Source organism: Bos indicus, chromosome 9 (assembly GCF_029378745.1).
Source record: "Bos indicus isolate NIAB-ARS_2022 breed Sahiwal x Tharparkar chromosome 9, NIAB-ARS_B.indTharparkar_mat_pri_1.0, whole genome shotgun sequence".
Lineage (NCBI taxonomy): Eukaryota > Metazoa > Chordata > Mammalia > Artiodactyla > Bovidae > Bos > Bos indicus.
This window is the reverse complement of record NC_091768.1, coordinates 18,733,719-18,758,831: the sequence shown is the minus strand read 5'-3', so window position 1 is coordinate 18,758,831 and position 25,113 is coordinate 18,733,719. Positions and strand designations below refer to the sequence as shown.

General features: G+C 38.1%; 1 long non-coding RNA gene across 3 annotated transcripts in view; it reads left to right on the top strand.

Moving 5' to 3' along the window:
• LOC109563719 (uncharacterized) overlaps positions 1–25,113 on the top strand; it is a 273,799-nt gene that overhangs the window by 14,699 nt on the left and 233,987 nt on the right. For all 3 annotated transcript variants that reach the window (XR_011568371.1, XR_011568370.1, XR_011568372.1), the window contains exon 3: positions 9,141–9,376. This is a non-coding gene — a long non-coding RNA (uncharacterized lncRNA). The remainder of the gene's footprint in view (positions 1–9,140; positions 9,377–25,113) is intronic.

The following is a 25,113-nucleotide window of genomic DNA, read 5'->3' as shown; positions in this document are numbered from 1 at the left end:
TTGGGGGGCTTATTAAAACATAACTGTTGGTCTTTGTGTTCTCAATTTCTGATTCATTAGCTTTAGGTGGGGTCTGAAATGTACATTTCTAACTAGTTCCCCAAGATATGATGTTGCTGGTCCAGATATCTAGAAATATCCTATAATTGTTATGCTAAAAAGTGTTTAAAATGTAAATTGTCTTCTCTTCATAGAGATTTTGCCACTCAAGAATCTTTTTATTAACCAATATCACATCAAATATGGGTACATTTGACCAGCAGACACAACTCTAAAAAAGTTATTGATAGGGACTTAACACTGAATTTGCTCTCAAACCAAGGTATTTAATTAAAGCATTCATTTGTATGCTTTTTATTTTGTAATCATAAAAGTTAAACTGAAGTATATCTGGGTGAAGTACAAAGATAAGAAAAATCAAGTTTAACAATATAAAACAGATTTTTTTTTTTTTTAGTGATTGAAACTTTTAATCTAAAGGTATTTTTTTCAACTTTACTGAAGTATGGTTGACAAATAAAAATTGTGTTTATTTAGATTGTACCATGGGCTTCCCAGGTGGCGCTAGTGGTAAATAACCTGCCTGGCAATGCAGGAGATGAAAGAGACATGGGTTCGATCTCTGGGCCAGGAATATCCCCTGGAGGAGGGCATGGCAACCCACTCCAGTATTCTTGCCTAGAGAATCCTACGGACAGAGGAGCTTGGCAGGCTACAGTCTGTAGGGTTGCAAAGAGTCAGACATGACTGAACTGACTTAGCACACACACATGCAGGTTGTACAATATATGAGTTTTCTAAAGGTATGTAATGTAGTATAGTGAAATGATGACCACAGTCCAAGTAATTAACACATCCATTACATCACGTGGTTCATGGTGGTGGTTTAGTCAATAAGTCGTGTCTGACTCTTGTAATCCTGTGGACTGTGGCCTGCCAGGCTCCTCTGTCCATGGGATTCTCCAGGCAAGAATACTGGAGTGGTTTGCCATTTCCTTCTCCAGGGATACTGAAGCAAATTTTTAAGAAGAATAAGGCAGCTTTATTTTTTATGTGTTAGTTGCTCGGCCGTGTCCTACTCTTTGCGACCGCTACTGGAATGGCTTGCCATTTCCTTCTCTAGGGGATCTTCCCAATCCAGGGATTTAACCCATGTCTCTTGTGTCTTCTGCATTGGCAGGTGGATTCTTTACCATCTGAGCCATCAGGGAAGTCCAGGTTTACTTTGAGGGACTATATTTTTTATTGGCATCAAAATATACTGTGATCTAATTTGAAAGGGCTACAATACCACTGCTGAAACAATAGTCTTTGCTGAACACTAATGAATGAGACTTGAACATATTTACTCCTAACAAGTCAATGTGCTCAAGAGGTATGTGAATTGATATTAATGACAAACATGTATTAATTGTTTATTATATGCCAGGCATTGTGCCAGATTCTTTCCATGTACCAACTCTTTTCATCCCCATCAGTTCAGTTCAGTCGCTCAGTTGTGTCTGACTCTTTGCGACCCCATGAATCGCAGCACGCCAGGCCTCCCTGTCCATCACCAACTCCCGGAGTTCACTGAGACTCACATCCATCGAGTCAGTGATGCCATCCAGCCATCTCATCCTCTGTCGTCCCCTTCTCCTCCTGCCCCCCATCCCTCCCAGCATCAGAGTCTTTTCCAATGAGTCAACTCTTCACATGAGGTGGCCAAAGTACTGGAGTTTCAGCTTCAGCATCATTCCTTCCAAAGAAATCCCAGGGCTGATCTCCTTCAGAATGGACTGGTTGGATCTCCTTGCAGTCCAAGGGACTCTCAAGAGTCTTCTCCAACACCACAGTTCAAAAGCATCAATTCTTCGGTGCTCAGCCTTCTTCACAGTCCAACTCTCACATCCATACATGACCACAGGAAAAACCATAGCCTTGACTAGACGAACCTTTGTTGGCAAAGTAATGTCTCTGCTTTTGAATATGCTATCTAGGTTGGTCATAACTTTCCTTCCAAGGAGTAAGCGCCTTTTAATTTCATGGCTGCAGTCACCATCTACGGTGATATCAGAGCCCCCCAAAATAAAGTCTGACACTGTTTCTACTGTTTCCCCATCTATTTCCCATGAAGTGATGGGACCAGATGCCATGATCTTCGTTTTCTGAATGTTGAGCTTTAAGCCAACTTTTTCACTCTCCACTTTCACTTTCATCAAGAGGCTTTTTAGTTCCTCTTCACTTTCTGCCATAAGGGTGATGTCATGTGCATATCTGAGGTTATTGATATTTCTCCCAGCAATCTTGATTCCAGCTTGTATTTCTTCCAGTCCAGCGTTTCTCCTGATGTACTCTGCATATAAGTTAAATAAGCAGGGTGACAATATACAGCCTTGACAAACTCCTTTTCCTCTTTGGAACCAGTCTGTTGTTCCATGTCCAGTTCTAACTGTTGCTTCCTGACCTGCATACAGATTTCTCAAGAGGCAGGTCGGGTGGTCTGGTATTCCCATCTCTTTCAGAATTTTCCACAGTTTATTGTGATCCACACAGTCAAAGGCTTTGGCATAGTCAATAAAGCAGAAATAGATGTTTTTCTGGAACTCTCTTGCTTTTTCCATGATCCAGCGGATGTTGGCAATTTGATCTCTGGTTCCTCTGCCTTTTCTAAAACCAGCTTGAACATCAGGAAGTTCACAGTTTACGTATTGCTGAAGCCTGGCTTGGAGAATTTTGAGCATTACTTTACTAGCATGTGAGATGAGCGCAATTGTGCAGTAGTTTGAGCATTCTTTGGCATTGCCTTTCTTTGGGATTGGAATGAAAACCGACCTTTTCCAGTCCTGTTGCCACTGCTGAGTTTTCCAAATTTGCTGGCATATTGAGTGCAACACTTTCACAGCATCATCTTTCAGGATTTGGAATAGCTCAACTGGAATTCCATCATCTCCACTAGCTTTGTTCGTAGTGATGTTTTCTAAGGCCCACTGGACTTCACATTCCAGGATTCCTGGCTCTAGGTCAGTGATCACACCATTGTGATTATCTGGGTCATGAAGATCTTTTTTGTACAGTTCTTCTGTGTATTCTTGCCACCTCTTCTTAATATCTTCTGCTTCTGTTAGGTCCATACCATTTCTGTCCTTTATCGAGCCCATCTTTGCATGAAATGTCCCCTTGGTATCTCTAATTTTCTTGAAGAGATCTCTAATCTTTCCCATTCTGTTGTTTTCCTCTGTTTCTTTGCATTGATCACTGAGGAAGGCTTTCTTATCTCTTCTTGCTATTCTTTGGAACTCTGCATTCAGTTGCTTATATCTTTCCTTTTCTCCTTTGCTTTTTGCTTCTCTTCTTCTCACAGCTATTTGTAAGGCCTCCCCAGACAGCCATTTTGCTTTTTTGTATTTCTTTTCCATGGGGATGGTCTTGATCCCTGTCTCCTGTACAATGTCACGAACCTCAGTCCATAGTTCATCAGGCACTCTATCTATCAGATCTAGGCCCTTAAGTCTATTTCTCACTTCCACTGTATAATCATAAGGGATTTGATTTAGGTCATACCTGAATGGTCTACTGGTTTTCCCTACTTTCTTCAATTTCAGTCTGAATTTGGTAATAAGGAGTTCATGATCTGAGCCACAGTCAGCTCCTGGTCTTGTTTTTGTTGATCGTATAGAGCTTCTCCATCTTTGGCATACAACCATTTAAAATAGATATTGATGTCCTTATTTTAACAATGAGAAGATTGAGGCTCAGAAATGATTGGCCTTGGTCATATGTCTAGGTATTATTTGTGTGAAATTCTCACTCTCAAGTTTATGCTTCTAATCAGTATTCTATACAGATTTTAGTGCAGGGAGAAACTGAGAAGTCACTGCATTGTCACCTTTTAACAACCTTTCCTCCTTCAGAGAACTCAGTCTTACCCTTCATGTACACCACTTCTAGTACATTTCTAGTCATTTATCTCTATTAAGAGATTTCATTTTTCATTTGCATGTGAGAACATTTACATGAATGTGTTTGTTCTGGCCTTTTAATCTTTTCTTTTTTGTTAATTAAAGGCTCTGTTTCTTATTCAAGAAATTTTAGGCAGTATTATGCAGGAGACTTTTTTTTTTTTTTAACAAAGTAAAATCTTTTTTTTTTTTTTTTAACTCTTTGGCCACACTGTGAAGCATGTGGAATCTTACTTCCCCAAGCAGGTGTTGAACCTGTGCCCCCTGCAGTGGAAGAGTGGAGTCTTAACTGTTGGACTGCCAGTTAAGTCCCAAACTAAAATTCTTGTTTCTAAAATCACGAGATTCCTGAGGTTAAGTCTAAAAGCTGACCTGCTAGTGTTACACTATTTGGATTATTTGGATTGTAGGAAAGAAAAAGTAGAATTCTTGGTCCTGTTGCATTCTTTCCTCTGGCCCTGCTCCTGATTAGCTCTGTGAAATTGGCCAAGACACCTGCCCTACTTACATCTCAGATTCCTCATTTACCTTTTATTCTATGCCTTCGTATTTTGGTACTTCTGTAGCATGATCTTCTCTCTGAACACAATGTTTAAAAATCAAAGGGTGAGTGCTTTCAATAATCAAGCTTATCTTATTAGTGAAAAGCAAAGAGACAGTGTTGAGGACTAAAATTGCATTGCATGCATCTTATGTATACCTCTAACTTACTTTATAGTCCAATTTATTGTGTTTATTTCTTGTTGTAGGGAGATAGTTTTTGTAAGAACTATTCTGTTCTGTTGTTTCCTTTTTTTTTTTTTTTTCTCACCAAACATTCTATGAACATTACTCTTGAAATGCTTGATCCGAGCTAAGTTGACAAGTGCTTATTTTCCTTCCTGAAGCAAAAGTCCATTAACTCTTCAAAAGGTTTCACACCATAAGATTTCCATTACTCCAAATATTCTCTCTAATTCAGATTGACAGGCTTCCTACTCCATCAAACACTTGATAAAATAGTGTGTTATTTGTGTCTTCAGAAAAGCATGACAAAAAAAGTGTAAAGCAATACATGTATAAATTTCACTTCTAGACTAACGAAAACCAAAAAAACAAGAGAAATGAAATTATATGTTCTTTCAGCAATTACTTTATTCATTAATTAAATATTTATTAGAAAAAATTTCTTGACATGTACACACTGCTAAAGCTGGCTTAAAACTCAGCATTCAAAGAACTAAGATCATGGCATCTGGTCCCATCACTTCATGGCAAATAGATGGGGAAAAAGTAGAAACAGTGATAGATTTATTTTCTTGGGCTTCAAAATCACTCTAGTCAGTGACTGTAGCCATGAAATTAAAAGATGGTTGCTCCTTGGAAGAAAAACTATGACAAACCTAGACAGCATATTAAACAGAAATATCACTTTCCTGACAAAAGTCTGTATAGTTTTTTTGAAAACTGAAAAAGCTATGGTTTTTCCAGTAGTCATGTATGGATGTGAGAATTGGACCATAAAGCAGGCTGAGGACTGAAGAATTGATGCTTTTGAACTGTCGTGCTGGAGAAGACTCTTGAGAGTCCCTTGGACTGCAAGGAGATCAAACTAGTCAATCCTAAAGGAAATCAACTCTGAATATTCTTTGGAAGGACTGATGCTGAAGCTGAAGCTCCAATACTTTGACCACCTGATGTGAAGGGCTGACTCTTTGAAAAAGACCCTGATGCTGGGAAAGATTGAGGGCAGGAGGAAAACGGGGCAGCAGAGGATGAGATGGTTAGATAGCAACTCAATGGGCATGAGTTTGCGCAAACTCTGGGAGATAGTGAAGGACAGGGAAACCTGGTGTGCTGCAGTTCATGGGATCACAAACAGTCAGACACAACTTAGCGACTGAACAACAACAATAACAACAATACACTGCCATATTTATATTTATTTATTATTTTTGGGACTTCCCTGCTGAGTTAGATGGTAAAGAATCTGCCTACAGTGCAGGAGACCTGAGTATTTTTGGCTCTGCTGGGTCTCCATTATTGCACGTGGGCTTTCTCTAGTTGCGGAGAGCAGGAGCTACTCTGTAGTTGTGGTGCGTGGGCTTCTCATTGCTGTGGCTTCTCTTGTTTGGAGCGTAGGGTCTAGGTTGTGGGCTTCAGTAGTTGTGGCACAGGCGCTCATTAGTTGTTGCTCGAGGGCCCTAGAGCACGCGGGCTTCAGTAGTTGTGGTGCACAGGCTTTGTTGCTCTGCTGCATGTGGAATCTTCCCAGACCAGGAATTGAACCATGTTCCCTGCATTAGCAGGTGGATTCTTACCCCTGTGCCACCAGGGAAATCCGAATTCAGCATTTATTCAGCACCTACTGTGAGTGGGATACTAATGCTGAAAGACTCAGATCATCTTTTATAACTTGAATGTACATGATTTTTACCATGGCTTTCCTGGTAGTTATATAGATATTTTCATCAGGATAAAAAAAAAGTTTATTAAAGTAATTGGAGATAATATTCTCTCCTTGTACTGTAGTCTCATTGAACACCTCACTCTCAAGGCCTCACCTTCCACATGCATGGCAGTTTATCAAAGCATTTTCCTAAATGAAGACAGTTTCCTAAATGGAACTCCAGTACCAGTGGCTAATAATACTTTCCGAAATATTACATTTATTTCATTTCATATGTATACACGTGTTTCATTTAAAAAATAAAGCAACTTCTAAAATCCTCTTGTTCTGTCTGTTCTTCCCTCCCCTGCCTCAATTACTGACCTTTTCCCTGTCTCCATACATTTGCCTTTTCCAGAATATCATATAAGTCGAGATCATACAAAACCTATTCAGATTGGCTTCTTTCACTTAGTAATACCCATTTAGATGTCTTTCTTTTTTTTTGGCTTGATAGCTCATTTTATTTTAGTGCTTAATTATATTCCTCTGTCTGAATAGACCACAGTTTATCTTTCCATTCACCAATTGAAGTACATCTTGGTTGCTTTCAAGTTTGGACAATTATAGAAAAGTTACTGTAAATGTCTGCACAGGTTTTAGTGTGGATTTAAGTTTTCAACTCCTTGGGTAAATATCAAGTAGTGCATTACTGGATTGTATAGTAAGAGTATGCAGAGTACAACTAAGTTGTCACATCTGATTCCGTTTTATCAATAAATTATCAATAAAAGAGTGAAGGAAGATATTGGACATTTATCAGTAAATTGTATTCACCTTTTACTAAGTGATTTCCTGGAAGCTTAGCTTTGGAGAAGGCAGTGGCACCCCACTCCAGTACTCTTGCCTGGAAAATCCCATGGACGGAGGAGCCTGGTGGGCTGCAGTCCATGGGGTCGCTAAGAGTTGGGAACGCCTGAGCGACCTCACTTTCACTTTTCACTTTCCTGTATTGGAGAAGGAAATGGCAACCCAATCCAGTGTTCTTGCCCGGAGAATCCCAGGGACGGGGGAACCTGGTGGGCTGCCATCTATGGGGTCGCACAGAGTTGGACACGACTGAAGCAACTTAGCAGTAGCAGCAATAGCAGTAGCTTAGGAATATTAAGTACTTTAATTTAGATTTTACTTGGGGGATAGAAGAAGCGTTGGCTCTTCAAAATCGAAGTTATTACATCAAGTTTTTTTCTTACATTAAGTTGTTTGCTATATAAAAAGGGAGTTGTAATATATTCTTATTAAAACTGCCTCTTCTGTCACAGTGTTGTATTGTTTAATATGTAATCGTTAAAATATGCGTTACGCATTGTGTAAGAAAGGTGAATTTATAGTAAAATAAAATTTTCCTAATTTTTTCCTGATTTCCTTTTTTCAGGTGAATCTACTGTCTTATGTCTTAGTGATAATCACTGTTGTGGTTCTTATGAATGTAAGAGATGTGCTTGCTTAGCTACCTAAGTGTAAGAGTGAGATAGGCACTCAGGAGTCAGTGGTGAATCATTTGAGTCATTTACAGTTTGGTGTGAATGTGCTTATTACATCCTTCTCTCAAAGAAGATTTTTATAATGCATGAAACAGGGCGTTGGGACAACCCTGAGGGATGGGATGGAGAGGGAGGTGGGAGGGGTTCAGGATGGGGGGCACATGTATACCCATGGCTGATTCATGTCAGTGTATGGCAAAACCACTACAATATTGTAAAGTAATTAGCCTCCAATTAAATTAATTAATTAAAAAAAAGAGATGAAGAAGATCCTGGATATCTTTAAAGGGTAAATGGAAGGCAGTTGAAGTGGTAGGTAGAACTGAAGACAAACTTCATCTTCTTTGTAATTTTATTTTATTTACAGTTTGTAAACAAACTGTACTAGAATGTTTAGAGAAGGCAGTGGCACCCCACTCTGGTACTCTTGCCTGGAAAATCCCATGGACGGAGGAGCCTGGTGGGTTGCAGTCCACGGGGTTGCTGGGAGTCGGACATGACTGAGCGATTTCACTTTCACTTTTCACTTTCATGCGTTGGAGAAGGAAATGACAACCCACTCCAGTGTTCTTCCCTGGAGAATCCCAGGGATGGGGGAGCCTGGTGGGCTACCGTCTATGGGGTCGCACAGAGTCGGCCACGACTGAAGCGACTTAGCAGCAGCAGCAGCAGACTAGAATGTTAGTTTTGTTGGAGTCTGCCATTAAACCATTAGGTAACAAAGTGATTTACAAATTCTGAATTTTCAAAAAGAATATTTTAAAATATAGTTTTGATTATTTTGAATTCTGCTCAGTGTCTCTGCATAGTTCAGTCTGCATCTGCCTATTTTGATGTTTTGAATAACCTTGCCTTTCTGATTATTTAAATATTTAACTCTGGTTTATGTCTTATAGCATCGTAACCAGAATTCTTGTCATTCATGCTATTTTTTTTTCTGCTTTCAAGCATTCTTTACTGTAGATTTTTCTTCAGAAATTTTGAAAGTACTTTTAAGGTAAAAATGGAATTCTTTTGTTTTAACTTTTTATTTTGGAAAATTTAAGACATATATCAAAGTAGATAGACTATCATAGTGTATATCCATGTACCATCACTCAGTTTCAACAGTTACCAACTCATGCCAATGTTATTTGTTTTTACCTTCACCAGCTTCCTTTGTCATATTCTTTTGAGGCAAAAGCCAGGTATCATATAGTTTCATCCACACTTATTTCTCTAGTAGTGACCAAGTATTTTTAAAAATCATGATGAAGTCATGATTTAAATATATTTGATGTCTTTTAGGGCTTCCCTGGTAGCTCAGATGGTAAAGAATATGCCTGCAATGCAGGAGGCCTGGGTTTGATCCCTGGATTGGAAAGATCCCCTGGAGAAGGAAATGGCTTACGCACTCCAGTATTCCTGCCTGGAGAATCCCATGGACAGAGAAGCCTGGAGTGCTATACAGTCCGTGGGGTCACAAAGACTCAGACACGATTGAGTGACTAAGCACAATGCATGATGTCTCCTAGTCTACTATGGTAAGTATCTTTACTGATGCTTACATTGTTCTATATTTGACTGGTTGGTGCCTCTCTTTGGGTTTCCGAGCTCTTTTGATTAGTAGTCCCCCTTTTCAGAGTTTTTGATCATTTCCTTTTTATCTGTTATAACAAAATGTCCAGACTCATCTTATACATTCCCTACTCTATCTATACTTTTGGTCAGTTTTTCCTTCACTGAATTCTTTATAGTGAGGAATGGAATTTCAAAACAAGAATTTGGGTGGGAAGGCTGCTCTTTGTTCAAAAAGACTTTCATTTTAATACTTACAAGCTTTACTTTTTATATATTCTGTATTATAATATTTATTTTACATATTTGTGTGTAAATGAATTACTGTATTCTATTATGTGAAGCCACGATGTATACTGTGAACTACCTAGTTAATGATAGTTATTTTGAAAAAAATCACCTAAAATATTAAATGTCTGTCAGATAAAATATCCATTTCAAATATGCTATGTTCTTCAGTATCCCAAGGAAAATTGGAGTCTTCAAAGAAAATTAATGGAATCTTCATGTTTAGACTCTAAAGATGGGTTTCTGTGCTGGCTCACTTGGTAAAGAATCTGCTTGCAGTGCAGAAGACCCAGTTTCAATGCCAGTGCTGGAAATATCCCCCGGAGAAGGGAATGGCTACCTTCTCCAGTATTGTTGCCTGGAAAATTTCATGTACAGAGAAGCCTGGTGGACCACAGTCCATGGGGTCTCAAAGAGTTGGATGTAACTGAGTGACTTACACTTTGTATTCCTCTTAATTAATTTTTCCTGTTGGCAGTTATGCATAGTTTTGTGGTATCACACTGTTCTTCATAACTTCTGTTATGATCTGGACATCATTATTATCTTGCTGCCTTACCAGCACCCAGAATTCTGAAGAACTGGTTTGAGGCTCAGAGCGAGGCAAGTTTGTTTGAATAGTAGGGAGGAGATACGAGGAGTAGTGGCAAAGATGGTGATACAGTCTTAAGTTGCTTCTCTGTGGGTCTGGTGTCTGAGCCACACTGGGGAGTTCTCTGCACCTTCTCCTCTTTCCCTTATCCTGTCCAGTGCTAAATGAGATGTAGAAGCAAGTAAACACTAAAATATAAAGAGATGATGAAGTAGTTGGCATGGAATGGAAGTCAAAACAGTGCTGCTCCCTGGCCTTGTGTCTAGGGTAGGTTAGTCTCTCCAAGTTTGAGATTGCACTCTTCATCCCATTACTCTGTAATATTTTTTTAGACCATTTATACTATATGTGTATACAGTACCACATACTTTTTGAAAAATTATTTGTGGTGTATCTTCTTTTTTCTAAAGTTCCATGAGAGCAGGAACCTTTTCCACTACTGACTCCTCAGTGCTTTGAATAGTGTTTGGAACAGAGTGAGTGCTCAATAAACATTTAATGAAGTATTGCTGAGTTTTTGAGAAGACAAAATAAGATAGTGAATGTAGAAAGTTTAGCATTATGCCTACTATTCAGTGAGTGCTTGATAAATATTTTTAAAAGATTCTGGAGAACATACTTTCCATTTTGATTTGTCATAGCTTTATAAATCTAGCTTATGACTTACAATAGTTAATAAATATTTTTAGTAAATGAATGGAAGGGTGAAATAAATGAATACTAGTGTTGCTATTGGAGCTGATTTTATAGAAGCAGTTCAGTTCAGTTCAGTCACTCAGTCATGTCTGACTCTTTGCAACCCCATGGCCTGAAGCACGCTAGGCTTCCCTGTCCATCACCACCTCCTGGAGCTTGCTCAAACTCATGTCCATTGCGTCGGTGATGCCATCCAACCATCTCATCCTCTGTTGTCCCCTTCTCCTCCTGCCTTCAGTCTTTCCAGCATCAGGGTCTTTTCCAATGAGTCAGTTCTTTGCATCATATAGCCAGAGTATTGGAGTTTCAGCTTCAGCATCAGTGCTTCCAATAAATATTCAGGTCTGATTTCTTTTAGGATGGACTGGTTTGATCTCCTTGCAATCCAAGGGACTCTCCAGAGTCTTTTCCAACACCACAGTTCAAAAGCATTAATTCTCTGGGGCTCAGCTTTCTTTATAGTCCAACTCTCATATCCATACATGACTACTGCAAAAACCATAGCTTTGGCTAGATGGACCTTTATTGGCAAAGTAATGTCTCTGCTTTTTAGTACGCTGTCTAGGTTGGTCATAGCTTTTCTTCCAAGGAGCAAGCTTCTTTTAATTTCATGTGTGCAGTCACCATCTGCAGTGATTTTGGAGCCCCAAAAATAAAGTCTCTCACTGTTTCCATTGTTTCTCCATCTATTTGCATGAAGTGATGGAACTGGATGCCATAATCTTGGTTTTCTGAATGTTGAGTTTTAAGCCACCTTTTTCACTTTTATATAATAATTTTATATATTTTATTTATATATAAATAAAATATTTATATATTTTGTAGAATAAGCAAATGATATTTAGAAATATAGAAAGATGTCCCATTGTTGATCCAGACGTCTGATATTTTTCTAAGTTTAATCAGTAGGTCATTATAAATAATAGGAGGAATCCCTTTATAGTGAACATATTTTCCCCTTTATAACAGTAACTTTTCCATATACACGTTTCAGAATTAAAAAAATTATATCTGAATTGTGTTGCTTCTTCTTGTTTACTATTTATACTTATTGGTTTTTTCCCTAATGGATTGCATTATTTAATGAATAGAGGACAGCAAACTCATTTTAAAAAAATTATTTCTTTATTTAAAAAATTATTTTTGGCTGTCCTGGATCTTCATTGTTCTGTGTGGACTTTCTCTAGTTTTTAGAGAGTGGGGCCTACTCTCTAGTTGTGATGTGAGAGCTTCTCATTGGTGGCTTCTCTCGTTGCAGAGTACGGGCTCTAGGTGCATGGGCTTCAGTAGTCGCGTCTTGAGGGCTCTAGAGTGAGGGCTCAGTAGTTGTGGCACAGGGGCTTAGTTGCTCTGAAGCATGTGGAATCTTCCCGGACCAGGGATTGAACTGGTGTCCTCTGCATTGCAAAGTGGATTCTCAACCACTGGACCACCAGGGAAGCCCCAATTCCTTTTGCCTTAGCACATTTTCCCATTTTGGCTTATCCAGGGGAAAAAAAGACAATATAAAACAAACATTTGTGCATTTGTGGATCAAATTAGCTATAATAAATGAGGTCCTTCTCATTCTCCTTATAGAAAAGCTCCAGTAGATCTAGAATCTCTGTTTCAAAGTACGGCCAATACTTACGGATGTGAATGGAAGAGGGGTCGGGTGATTCCCTCAGTATTTTTCAGTTGTCAGACTACTTGGTTGCTTATAGAAGCCTCAAGCTTGCTTATAAAGGTAAGATTTCATTGGTGGAAGATAGGATCATTAGAATCCTTACTCCTAGTTGAGTTAAGATGAAGGGAGAAATAATTTACATTGAAAGAGAATACTTCAAACTAGTTGTCCTGTGGTCCTGAAGATTGTCCTGCCACTGTAACCTGAATGGAGACTGATGATACTGATCAAATTAAAAACTTAGGTATATCATATGACAGCGTAAGCAAAGTGAAAGAGAAGCCACAGACTGGAAGAAGATAAATACAGTGTATATAATAAACAAATGAGTAGTATTTAGACTAAGTAAAGAATTGTTTTTTAAAAAACTAATTAAAAAAAAAGTTTTTTTTGGCTGTGCTGGGCCTTTGTTGCTGCGTGGGTGTTTCTCTAGTTGTGGTGAGTGGGGGCTGCTCTCTAGTTGCGGTGCACGGGCTTCTCATCCTGGTCGTATCTCGTTGCGGTGCACGGGCTCTAAGGTGTGAAGGCTTCAGTAGTTGCGGCATGTCGGCTCAGTAGTTGTGCCTGCTGGGTGAAGTTGTAGACATGCATGCCCTTCAACCCCTCAATTCCACTTTTAGGTCTAAAACACCCTAAAACAGTGCTTCTGCAACTTCAAGAAGGAAACAAATCAATTAGGAATGTTGCTAAAGTGCAGGTTGGGATTCATCAGAGGGAGCCTGAGATTCTGTTTCTAAAGAGCTGCCTCCTGGTCCTTAGACAACACTTTGAGTAATCAGACAAGATTCCAGAGCAGTGCTATTCAATATTCCAGATTTCTGAGATAATGGTAATGTCCTCTGCGCTGTCCAGTAACTACTGAGTACTTGAAATATGGTAAGTGCAGGTGAAGAACTACTTTTATTTATATGATTGAAGAAGCACAAGCTGGAATCAAGATTGCCGGGAGAAATATCAATAACCTCAGATATGCAGATGACACCACCCTTATGACAGAAAGTGAAGGGGACTAAAAAGCCTCTTGATGAAAGTGAAAGAGGAGAGTGAAAAAGTTGGCTTAAAGCTCAACATTCAGAAAATGAAGATCATGGCATCTGGTCCCATCACTTCATGGGAAATAGATGGAGAAACAGTGGAAACAGTGTCAGACTTTATTTTTTGGGCTCCAAAATCACTGCATATGGTGATTACAGCCATGAAATTAAAAGACACTCCTTGGAAGAAAAGTTATGACCAACCTAGATAGCATATTCAAAAGCAGAGACATTACTTTGCCAACAAAGGTCCATCTAGTCAAGGCTGTGATTTTTCCAGTGGTCATGTATGGATGTGAGAGTTGGACTGTGAAGAAAGCTGAGCGCCAAAGAATTGATGCTTTTGAACTGTGGTGTTGGAGAAGACTCTTGAGAGTCCCTTGGACTGCAAGGAGATCCAACCAGTCCATTCTGAAGGAGATCAGCCCTGGGATTTCTTTGGAAGGAATGATGCTGAAGCTGAAACTCCAGTACTTTGGCCACCTCATGCGAAGAGTTGACTCATTGGAAAAGACTCTGATGCTGGGAGGGATGGGGGGCAGGAGGAGAAGGGGACGACAGAGGATGAGATGGCTGGATGGCATCACCGACTCGATGGACATGGGTTTGAGTGAACTCTGGGAGTTGGTGATGGACAGGGAGGCCTGGCAACCCACTCCAGTGTTCTTGCCTGGAGAATCCCAGGGACGGGAGAGCCTGGTGGGCTGCCATCTATGGGGTCACACAGAGTCGGACACAACTGAAGCGACTTAGCAGCAGCATCAGGGAGGCCTGGCGTGCTGCAGTTCATGGGGTTGCAAAGTGTTGAACACGACTGAGCGACTGGACTGAGCTGAACTGAATTAAATTTAAATAACCACATATAGCTAGTGACTGTCATGCTGAACAGTGCAGCCTATAGCATATCCAGGGAACTTGTTAACAATATAAACTATCAGACCCAGTCTCAGACCTGCTAAATCAGAACCTGCATTTTAACTAGATGCTCAAATGATTTATATGCACATTAAAGTCTGAGAAGCACTGTCTGGAGAAATTTCTGCTATTCAAGAGTCATACATTAGAATATGTTTCAGCATGTTAGTAGTGTGACAATGGACAAACTGTGGTGCTGTTTAATATACAGCAGTTAAAATGAATTATTTGCATGAACATGGATAAACCTTGCAATAATATAGTATCAAATAAAAAAACTATCTTTATCTGAGAAAGATACATATATTATGATACTATTTTTATAAAATTTAAACATAAAAGAACCCATATATGTATATTGTTTGGAGATTTATACATATATGGTTAAATTATAAAATCTTTTATGGAAATGATGAGCAACGATTTTTGGACAGCTCCATTCATTTTGAGAGGGTTGGTAAGAATGGGAGAGTTAATGGAAGAGGAAGAATGCTGAAGACTTTAATTGTATTTTTGATGTTTTAGTTAAGCTAGGTAATGGATATGCAAGTGTTTATTACTCTCTGTACCTTGTTGTTTATCTGAAAAATATTTTGTATATCTCCACCCTTAGTAGTTAAAATTTAATTTTGTATTGTTGATCCATTCTGAGTTTGGTGATTCTGTGGGTCATCATAAAGTTGAAGAACCTTTCTGTGAAATTTCAAAGTCACTGAAGTTCTCTAATTTTTCAAGCTGAAAAATGTCGTATTTGCAAACGGATTTAGATGAAAATGATCCAAATTTGGATGAATGCCTTAAAAACTGCTCATATAGTTGATTTCAAGCCTTTTTACTTTGAGGTTGGTAACAACCCCCAAATACAACAGATGTATTAGTCCTGGAAGCACTTTTTTAAAAACTGCTGATTCTCACTAGCACAGAAATACCAAGAGCTTAATATGTCCACTGCTTGATTTTATTAGATGTTTATACCCGCAGACCTTGAAGAATAGGGCATCAGGGAGGATTTCTGCTTTATTTTCTTTCAGTGTTTCAGCGATCAGTCCCTCAGATAATTTCTTGGTGCCGTGGCTATTATAAATTATCACCTTTGTATTCTGGAGTTACAGAAAATATCACTTATATTCTAATTCCCTTTGAAATTGACTCTTGGTTTGGAATACAAATCTCTGTTTTGAACTCATTCAATCTGACTATATTGTTTGCTTGATTTCATCTATTGCTATGCTTTGAAATTCTTTGTCTGTATTAGAATCGTCTGGTGATTTTTTTTTTTTTTTAAATCATGGACTCAAATTTTAAAGATTCTGCTTTAATTGATCTGGTACTTAAAAAAAGAGTCCTTAGGAGATGCAAATTTGTAGCCATGTTGAGAGGCCCTGATTTCCTAAGATGTGTTTTCTTTGTTGCTCAGTATTTATTAACATTCCATCTCTGAATTCCTACATCTGCGTCCCTTAACTCTGTGAGCGTCAAATATTCTATAAGGAAAAAGTCCTTTAGAAAAAGGATGGCATCAAAATAGAGTTTTCTCAATCTAGTCCTCTGGAATGAGTACTCAATTTAGAAAGTTCAGGCTATCCCTGCAAAACAGAATTTGAGGAATGATTCAGTTTATTTAGTAAAAATATTGCTAGCTCTAGGAAACTAAGAGAGCCTTGTTTGGCTTTAGGCCTATTTGGTTTAAATTGACTAAGTAATTAAAGGTGATTTAACAGTGATTTGTATAGGTACTTTTTTCTTAGGAAACCAGGCTTAAAACTGATGTTATGTATATGTGTTCCTGTATGTGTCACTGTCTTAGCAAGAAGTATCACTATTTAATTATATCACTATAATTAAACTTTGTTCAGTTTTTATGTGATTTATTACTGTTTGTGAAAGAGTTATTTATGTTCCCTTGTAAATTTGTTGGTCAGTTTTTATAGTTTTACTGTATAATGAAGCAAACTGTTCAGAATATATTCCTGTATGTTCATTGTCATACTTATTTCTTTATATGAAAGAAATTACTTAAAACTCGGAAGGCGAGTCTGTGGGACAATTAGTTTTCTTTTTTTCTGAAACAGCTAGTACAATGTGATCTTTTCTGTATTACACTTATTCTTTTGAATATTTTTATTTTGAAGGGAAAATCTGTGACTCCCACCTTCTCTACCACCATCCATAACTGTTGCTAAAGTTAAGTAAACATCAAGTGGTCGAACAGTTAAGATCTTAATAATTATCACTTGAATGTTGAAGAACTGATTGAATATATTAATATTCCTAGATTTTGCATTAGGATAATTAACAGTCTAACAAACGTTATTGATACAGAACCTAATTTGTGGAAGAAGTTTTTCCTTATAGGATAAAAGACCTGGAGGGATTGTACATCTTCACCCTCTTTTTCTGGCAACTGAGGATCTGAACTATGTTAGTTAGCATTCAATTTTTATTTTTTGATATTGTTTTATTTTAAAAGGTAATGCCCACTTTGACAATCCAGCAAGATACAGAGAAGAAAATGAAAATCACCCATCATTCCATTAGGGTTGACTCTTAATAGATGTCTAGAAATGGAAGTTAGTTCCTGGCTTGATTTCAGGGGTTATTCTGTTGAAAGTGATAGATTCTTCTTGTTAGTATCATTTTTGTTCCAATTTTGAGTTTTTCCTCACTGAGAACAGTAGCCTAATTTCCTCTTGAAACACCTTAAATAATTTCAAAGAATTTAAACATAACACTCATGTATGTTCTGTGTGAAATGAGGCAAATCCATTCAGTCTTTGCTCCTAATACTGGTATTTCCCATCTACTGGGCAAATTTGTTCATCTTTTGGATCTTTCCAGTTTCTCTAAAAATCATTTAAATTTGTAGTATAAATTATGACAGGAAACAAGCCTGTGAATAGAAAAAGATGAGTCAGCAGTATTCCGGTAATTTGTGTCTCTTCAACAGTCCTACAGATTTTTCAGAATTCAGCTGAAAATCTACCTTGCTTTCCTTCGCTGAAGTCCTCATGGGGTCTAGTACATTCATCTTTGTGCGTAAGTTTTGGAGATCTTCAGGACCCAGGGAGTTTATCTTTGTAATATTCAGTTGTATGACCTCTGCTCTGTATCCCTTAGCGCTCTAAAATTCAGCTGGTTTTATATTGATTTGTTCTTGTAAATGACTCTGTGTCCTTTGGGTCTTTCATTTGTTTTTTTCTGAAGGACAAGTAAGCTTATTTTAGGGTCATGGGAGGAAAGGGGCAAGTCAAGTTTTCTGTTTCTTTAATATTTTTCTTGTTCCCCTTTCTTAACTCCCATGAGCTAGTATGGATTGTGCTTCTGGTTCTTATTTATTAAAGCTGAAAGAGTCTGACAAAAACCGGTTTTGGAAAAGACCTTTTGAGATTGCTGTATTGTCAGTGGCTCTCTGGGCATGACTTATCCCATTTGTTGTGCCACTCAGGGCATTTCTTTGTGTGTTTCCTTTTATTTTCCAGCCACTTCATCTTTTGCAGCAATAATCTTCTTTGTGCTCTGGGTTATGGAAGTGTTCCTTTGAGGAGGTTTTACGGTTGCCTGTTATAGTGCAGTACAAGGTTTACCTGATCTAGACCATTTCCACTAGTTTTCCCCTTGGGATTTTTAGAGTTGTGTGAGAATTTAGGCTGTACATCTGCATGCAATACAGGCCAGGTGCTCTGCTTTCTTACAGAAGATTCTGGTTTGGCCTGGGTCTGGGTTCGCTGCCCATATCTATATGGATCTTAACCTTGGTGGGAGATGTTCTCCTGGCCAGGCCTTTTCCCAGGTCAGTGGTGGCTCTTGCCTGTGCATTGAGTCTTGCATCTTCATATCTGTCTCCTGGGTATATTCATCCCAGTTACCTCTGTGAAATGCTCAAAAGCATTATTATTGGTTCTCTTTATCTATGGCATTTGACAATTTCCCTTACGTGCTTCATTTATTTTTCCTCCTCCTCCTCCTCCTAAGTCTCTTCAGTCATGTCCGACTCTGTGTGACCCCATAGACGGTAGCCCACCAGGCTCCCCCATCCCTGAGATTCTCCAGGCAAGAACACTGGAGTGGGTTGCCATTTCCTTCTCCAATGCATGAAAGTGAAAAGTGAAAGTGAAGTCATTCAGTCGTGTCCGACCCTCAGCGACCCCATGGACTGCAGCCCACCAGGCTCCTCCGTCCTTGGGATTTTCCAGGCAAGAGTACTGGAGTGGGGTGCCATTGCCTTCTCCGTTATTTTTCCTATAACCTAGTATTATTATGTATTTAATAATACATGTAAAGAAAGAGAAGCTTTCACCTTCAGCTTAACCCACCACCTGGACTCAAAGTCTTAATTGTAGGCCAATGTTAATCTCATTCCTTGTGGTAGATATTGTTTGTTTCTTTCCACTACAAATACCTTCCTTGTATCTTGCTAACTTTGTTCACAGTGACTGTGCTGAACTAAAAACTACCCCACCTTCTCTTGCATCTAGAAATGGCCAGGTGACATACTTCTGGCCAAAAGACTAATAATGAGAATATGGAGAACAGATGTATTTAGCACTCTCTTTTTTCACTTTTTTCCAATCTTGATGCTACTTTATTGTTTGGAGCTACAGCAATGATTTTGTAAGCATGAGAATGAAGGTCAATGTTCTAAAAATGGTGAAATGGAAATCTAGAAAGAACTTTAGAAAGTGATAACATTGTTCAGAAATAGAATGAAAGGCAAGACAAACTTTTAGTTGCTTAAACCATAATTAATTGGTATTTTTATTGTTACTTGTGGATAAACACATTTTTAATTGATATATTTCTGTAATAGTTGGGATATTGGCGTTAGATAGTCAAACATGAGTGGGGAGACTCTTACTGACAGATTTCTAAATTTCATTAGGTTATATGGTCTTCTGAATAGTAATTGACTAGCAATGTATTAAAATTTGTCAGATTAGAATTGTCAGAACTTATAGAAAAACAATACCACTTTGCCTACTTGCATTGCTATTTTTAGGTTGAAGTTTGGCATATGTTTATAATTACACAGTAAATTAAAATTCTTCTGTATCAACTTGGTGGCTTTTGACCTGGCTGGTTTCAGGATAAACTTGTTAAAGAAAATCTGTTGACTTCTGTTGCTTTAAAGAGTGGAACTGTTCATTGTTTCTGCTTCATTTATACCTTTTAATTTTCAGCTTTTGCATTTCTCATGCATTTGAATAATATATAATGCTACATAGCATTTTACATCACAATAGCTGTATATGAGATAACAAATATGACCAGAAGTGAAAGTTTAAGAAACTAATAGAAAATAAATGATAAATAATTTACTAAATGACTGAACTTAAAAAGAATCCTGTTGTAAATAGATGAGGACTGGAAAAAGATATTTTATTTTTATGGGGAAAATTTGGGTTAACATAACAACTTCCAGAAAGTGCTTTTGTTTTTGCTTAATGTATATTCCTCCTTTTGTGCAGTGACAAGACATTACATAAGATGGCAGTAGGAGATTATAAATGTTACCTCTCACAGTGGCACATTGCAATGAATTGGCTGGTGAAGTATAATAAACATGATTATATAATAGCTATTTTGCCAGATTTCTTACAATTATTATTTTCCTTGACTTTTTATCCCCCTTTTTAATGGAAAGAATAAAGCTTCTAATTTTGAGTTCACATACATTTTTAAAGGAATTATATACTATCACTTTTCTCTACCTAACTCTCTAAAAACAAACCTTTGCTTGATTTTGTGGGGCTCTGACTTCCTATTGTAAATCAAGATTTTTTAGGACATTTTAGCATCTTAAAATGTAAGTATTTTAGGACTTCCCTGGTGTCCAGTGGTTAAGAATCTCCTTGCTAATGCAGGGGACTTGGGTTCAGTCCCTGGTCCAGGAAGATCCCACATGCATGTGGCCCATGCGCCACAACTATTGAAGCCTGCGTGCCCTAGAGTCTGTGCTATGCAGCAGGAGAAGCCACAGAAATGAAAAGTTCTTGCAATCCAGCTACAAAGCAGCCCTGCTCACCGCAGCTAGAAAACCAGCAATGAGAACACAGCACAGTCAAAAATTAAAAGAAATATATGAATATTTTATTGGCCACTATAAACCCCACTAAGAGGATATATTTCCAGAGATTAACCGTTTTCTTTTTGTGTTTCCTAAAAATGTTGCTGGATTAAAATGCTTTTTTAGAGTATACAATTATTTTAAATGTTAAAAATCAATCTGAGGTGCTGGGGTCCAGCCCCGGTGGATCCAGGGAATTCGAAGCAGGGACGGTGTTGGCGAGGATCAAGAAACAACTGCTTAATTAAACGTTAATTAAGTATATAAAGAGTAATAGAATAAGGATAGCTCAGTGAGGAAATTCAGTGGAGAAAAGAGGCTGAAATAAGGATAGCTCAGTGAGGAAATTCAGTGGAGAAAAGAGGCTGAATAACTCAGCCAGAAGGTGAGAGAAAGAACGACATGGGGAGACCAAGTTTCGATGAACAAGGCCCACACTTTATTTTCCAAAGTAGTTTTTATACCTTAAGTTATGCATAGAGGATAATGGGGGAAGGGGTAGAGTCATGCAGTAAGCCAGGCTTTCTTCCTGCAAACTTACCATTTGCAAAAGTTTAGGTGATTTGCATCATCTTCTGGCCCGGAGGCCTGTTAACATTTTAAGAACCTTTCTTCAGAAAATTTATTTTCTCTAAAGGTGATTAGTCAAGCGTCACCCTCCAAAAGCATTAAAGTTGCATTCCTATAGGGCAAAGGTGTGGTGGGCTATAACAAGAAAAAGAATTAACTCAAGGGTCCAAGGTTACAAACATTAAAACTACTACTTACACCAATCATATTAATCAATACACTGCCAGGGACACAGCAGGTAAGGGATATGGAAACTTGGCAGCAAACATTGGCCCAACAAGTGAAAAATCCTTCACCAATACAATTTCTAATCAATCTTTTAACTGCTCAAAGGAATCTGTATTTAGATAGTTTAGAACATCTCCTGCCTCTCATAGTTGGGAGGCTCTGAACAATCAATCACATGTGGCCGGAAAAACCTATTCAGGCAGGCTAGAGGACTTCCAAAGGAGTTTGTAGGTTGAAACACTATCACACCCAGGAACTTTATTAACTGGAGCTGTAAGTTAACTCTTTTTTTCAGAGAGAGGTAGTGGGGGACAGCCCCCCGTAAAGTCAGAGGTGTAGGTGAAAGCACAAAGCAGAAAGTAGGCAGACTCTGGTTTTGGGGGTAGATGCTCGAGAATTTCCAGGGGGACTCCTGAGGCTCGATCCCGCCTTTGCGTAAGCCAAGCCTCTTTCCTCATGACCTTTGCCACGGGCAGAGTTCCTCACGCTGGCTCCTGGCAGTGATAGAATTCCAGTTGAGCTATTCCAGATCCTGAAAGATGATGCTGTGGAAAGTGCTGCACTTAATATGCAATATGCAATATGCACTCAATATGCAATATGCTGGCTCCCGGCACTGAGGTGAGCTAGGTTTTCCAGGATGTAGTTGGATATAAGAGACTGACAATGAACTTGATGTCCGTTGCTGCTTCCCAAAAAGATAAATTGCTCTGTGTCTCTGCATTTGAGAAGCTTACATGTGAAGATGACCCATGATGATTATATATTGATAAATAGTAAAGAAAAACTGGAGGGAAATTTTCTAATATTAAATTTGCACTTATCTTTTCTGAAATAACTTCAGTATCCCTATGATACTGAAGCATCAGGGGATCCATAAGCACCAGAGGATAGTCCATAAGCACCAGGGGATCATCTGAGCATGGACAACACTCACATTTGTCAGCCAAGTTGGGATTGGAAACATTGAATCTATCTATATAGAATCTTTATGTGGATTGGTTGTCATCTGTGGAGAACTGAGGTCCACAATCCAATGAACAAGTTACCATGGGAGAAACACTTCACAGATGACAAATGCAGTCTTGTTCAGCTATTACTTTTTAGATTAAGAAAACTGCCTTTCAGTTTTCCATATGAACTCTCTAGAATACTATGAGGTATGGTATTTCTTTCAAAATAATAAACTCTGAGGATTTGGGATTTTGGGACTTCATCTCTTGAGATAAAGTAAGGTGCATAGCTTTGTTTTACCACATCATGTATCCTAAACCCAATAAAATGTGCAATTAAACATATATGAAATTATAGGCATATTGCAGACCTGTTAGATGGCTGGAATTTTAAAAATAGACTTTATTTTTCTTAGTGCAGTCTTAGGTTCACAGCCAACCTGAGTAGAAAGTACAGAGAATTCCCACTACCTTCTGACCTCACACACACAACCACCCCTTCTGTCAACATCCTGCACCATGGTGGCATATTTAATAGGATTGATAAACCTTTGATTGACTTGTCAGAATAACCCAAAGTTCATAGTTTACTTTAGGATTCATTCACTCTTGCTGTTTTATGGGGTTTTTTCCTGTATGAGTTTTGACAAAAGAATATGGTAACGTCATTGCAGTAATATACAAAGTAGCTTCCCTGCCCTAACAATCCTCTCTGCTCCACATAGTCATCCCTCCCACCTTCCCTTGCTGTGTGCTTAGTCGCATCCGACTCTTGTGACCCTGTGGTTTCTTGCTCCTCTGTCCATGGCATTTTTCAAGCAAGAATACTTGAATGAGTTGCCATTTTCCTCCTCTGGGGGATCTTCCTAACCCGGAGATCGAACCCTCATCTCTTGTGTCTCCTGCATTGGCAGGCAGATTCTTTACCCATTGAGCCATCAGGGAAGCATTTCCCAGTCCCTGGCAATCAATGATATTTTTAATGTCTACATAGTTTTGCTTTTCCCAGAATGTCATAGAGTTGGAGTCCTGTAGTATGTAGGCTTTACAGATTGACTTTTCTCACCCTAGTAAAATGTATTTAAATTTCCTCCATGTCTTTTGATGGCTTGATGGGTCTTTTTTTTTTTTTTTTTTTTTAGCAATGAATAATATTCCACTGGGCTTCCCTGGTGGCTCAGTAGTAATGAATCCTCCTGCCAATGCAGGAGACACAGGAGATGTAGGTATGATCCCTGGGTTGGGAAGATCCCCTGGAGTAGGAAATGGCAACCCATTCCAATATTCTTGCCTGGGAGATCCCATGGACAGAGGAACCTAGTGGGCTATCTAGTCCACAGTATCTCAAAGAGCTGGATGTAGAGACTAAACAACAACAACAACAACAACAACATTCCATTGTCTGTTTATTTACCACAATTTATTTTTCCACTTACCTGCTGAAGGATATCTTTGTTGCTTTCAGGTTTTGGCAATTATGAATAAAGCTGCTACAGACGTCTGTGTGCAGGTTTTTGTATAGACTTAAGATTTTAACTCCTTTGAGTAAATGCCAAGGAGTGCTATTGCTGGGTCATTTGTTGAGAGTATGTTTAATTTTGGAAGAAATCACCAAACTCTCTTCCAAAATGACTGTATAGTTTTGCATTTCCACCAGAAATGAATAAGAGTCCTGGTTGCTCCACATTCTCGTCAGCATTTGGTATCAGTGTTCTGTTTTGTCATTTTATTAATAACAGTGGTCAAACTGAATTTTGAGACCTGTGAATTGGTAGTTATTAGAGTATGTCAATATGCAGCTATTATAAGCCATAATTTAAGATGAAATTATAAGGTATCATTGCTGTTATTATTTTAAATTTTAATTGTATAATTTTATGTTTATTGCTTTCTGAATAAAACTTATTTTTAATTTTAAAATATAATACAGTTTACTTCTGTTCATTACATGTTATTATTTATTATTAAATAATAACATGTTTATTAATATTATAAAATTATATGTTAAATTATATATTTATATTATATAATATATGCATGTATAGTTATTATAAATAAATGATGTATTTATTATAAATACCTTTCAAGTGTATGTATTAACATTTTTTGATCTTTTATTTCCCCAGTTACTTAATATTTCTTTAAGTATTTCATAGTGTTACACCAAAATTTTATTTTTGATTTAATAGTATTATATTAACATTTGACCAGGTTTTGTTAAAGAATCAGCAATAAAATATTTTTGAATAGGAGGTTTTAAAATTTTTATTTTTTAAAAGAAACTGTATTATTATTCTGCTTGTGGTCCTAGTTCCTCAGTCAGACCCCTGTCTTTTTCTATTTGACATACCCACAGTGTATGAATTCTTAGCCATACAGCCCCAGTGAGCATCATGGTTCCACTCACAGTTCCCCAGCAAGCTTCCCAGTGAGTATCCTTCAGTATCATTTATAGTTCTTTTCTGGGCAGCTTTTCATAGTGGAGGAATCTATCAAAATTGCCCTTTACTTCAGAGTCTTAAACTATTTCCATAAATTCTGGAGGAAATCACTGATATTGGACAGTTTAAGCAAACTAATTATGTTTTCATCTTTCTAGCCTTAAAAAAGGCAATTTTTCATATAACTGTGGAAAAATCTAAAAATCCATTTTTTGAAGTCTGAAGCTCAAACTCAGCCAGTGGTATCAACCTTGAA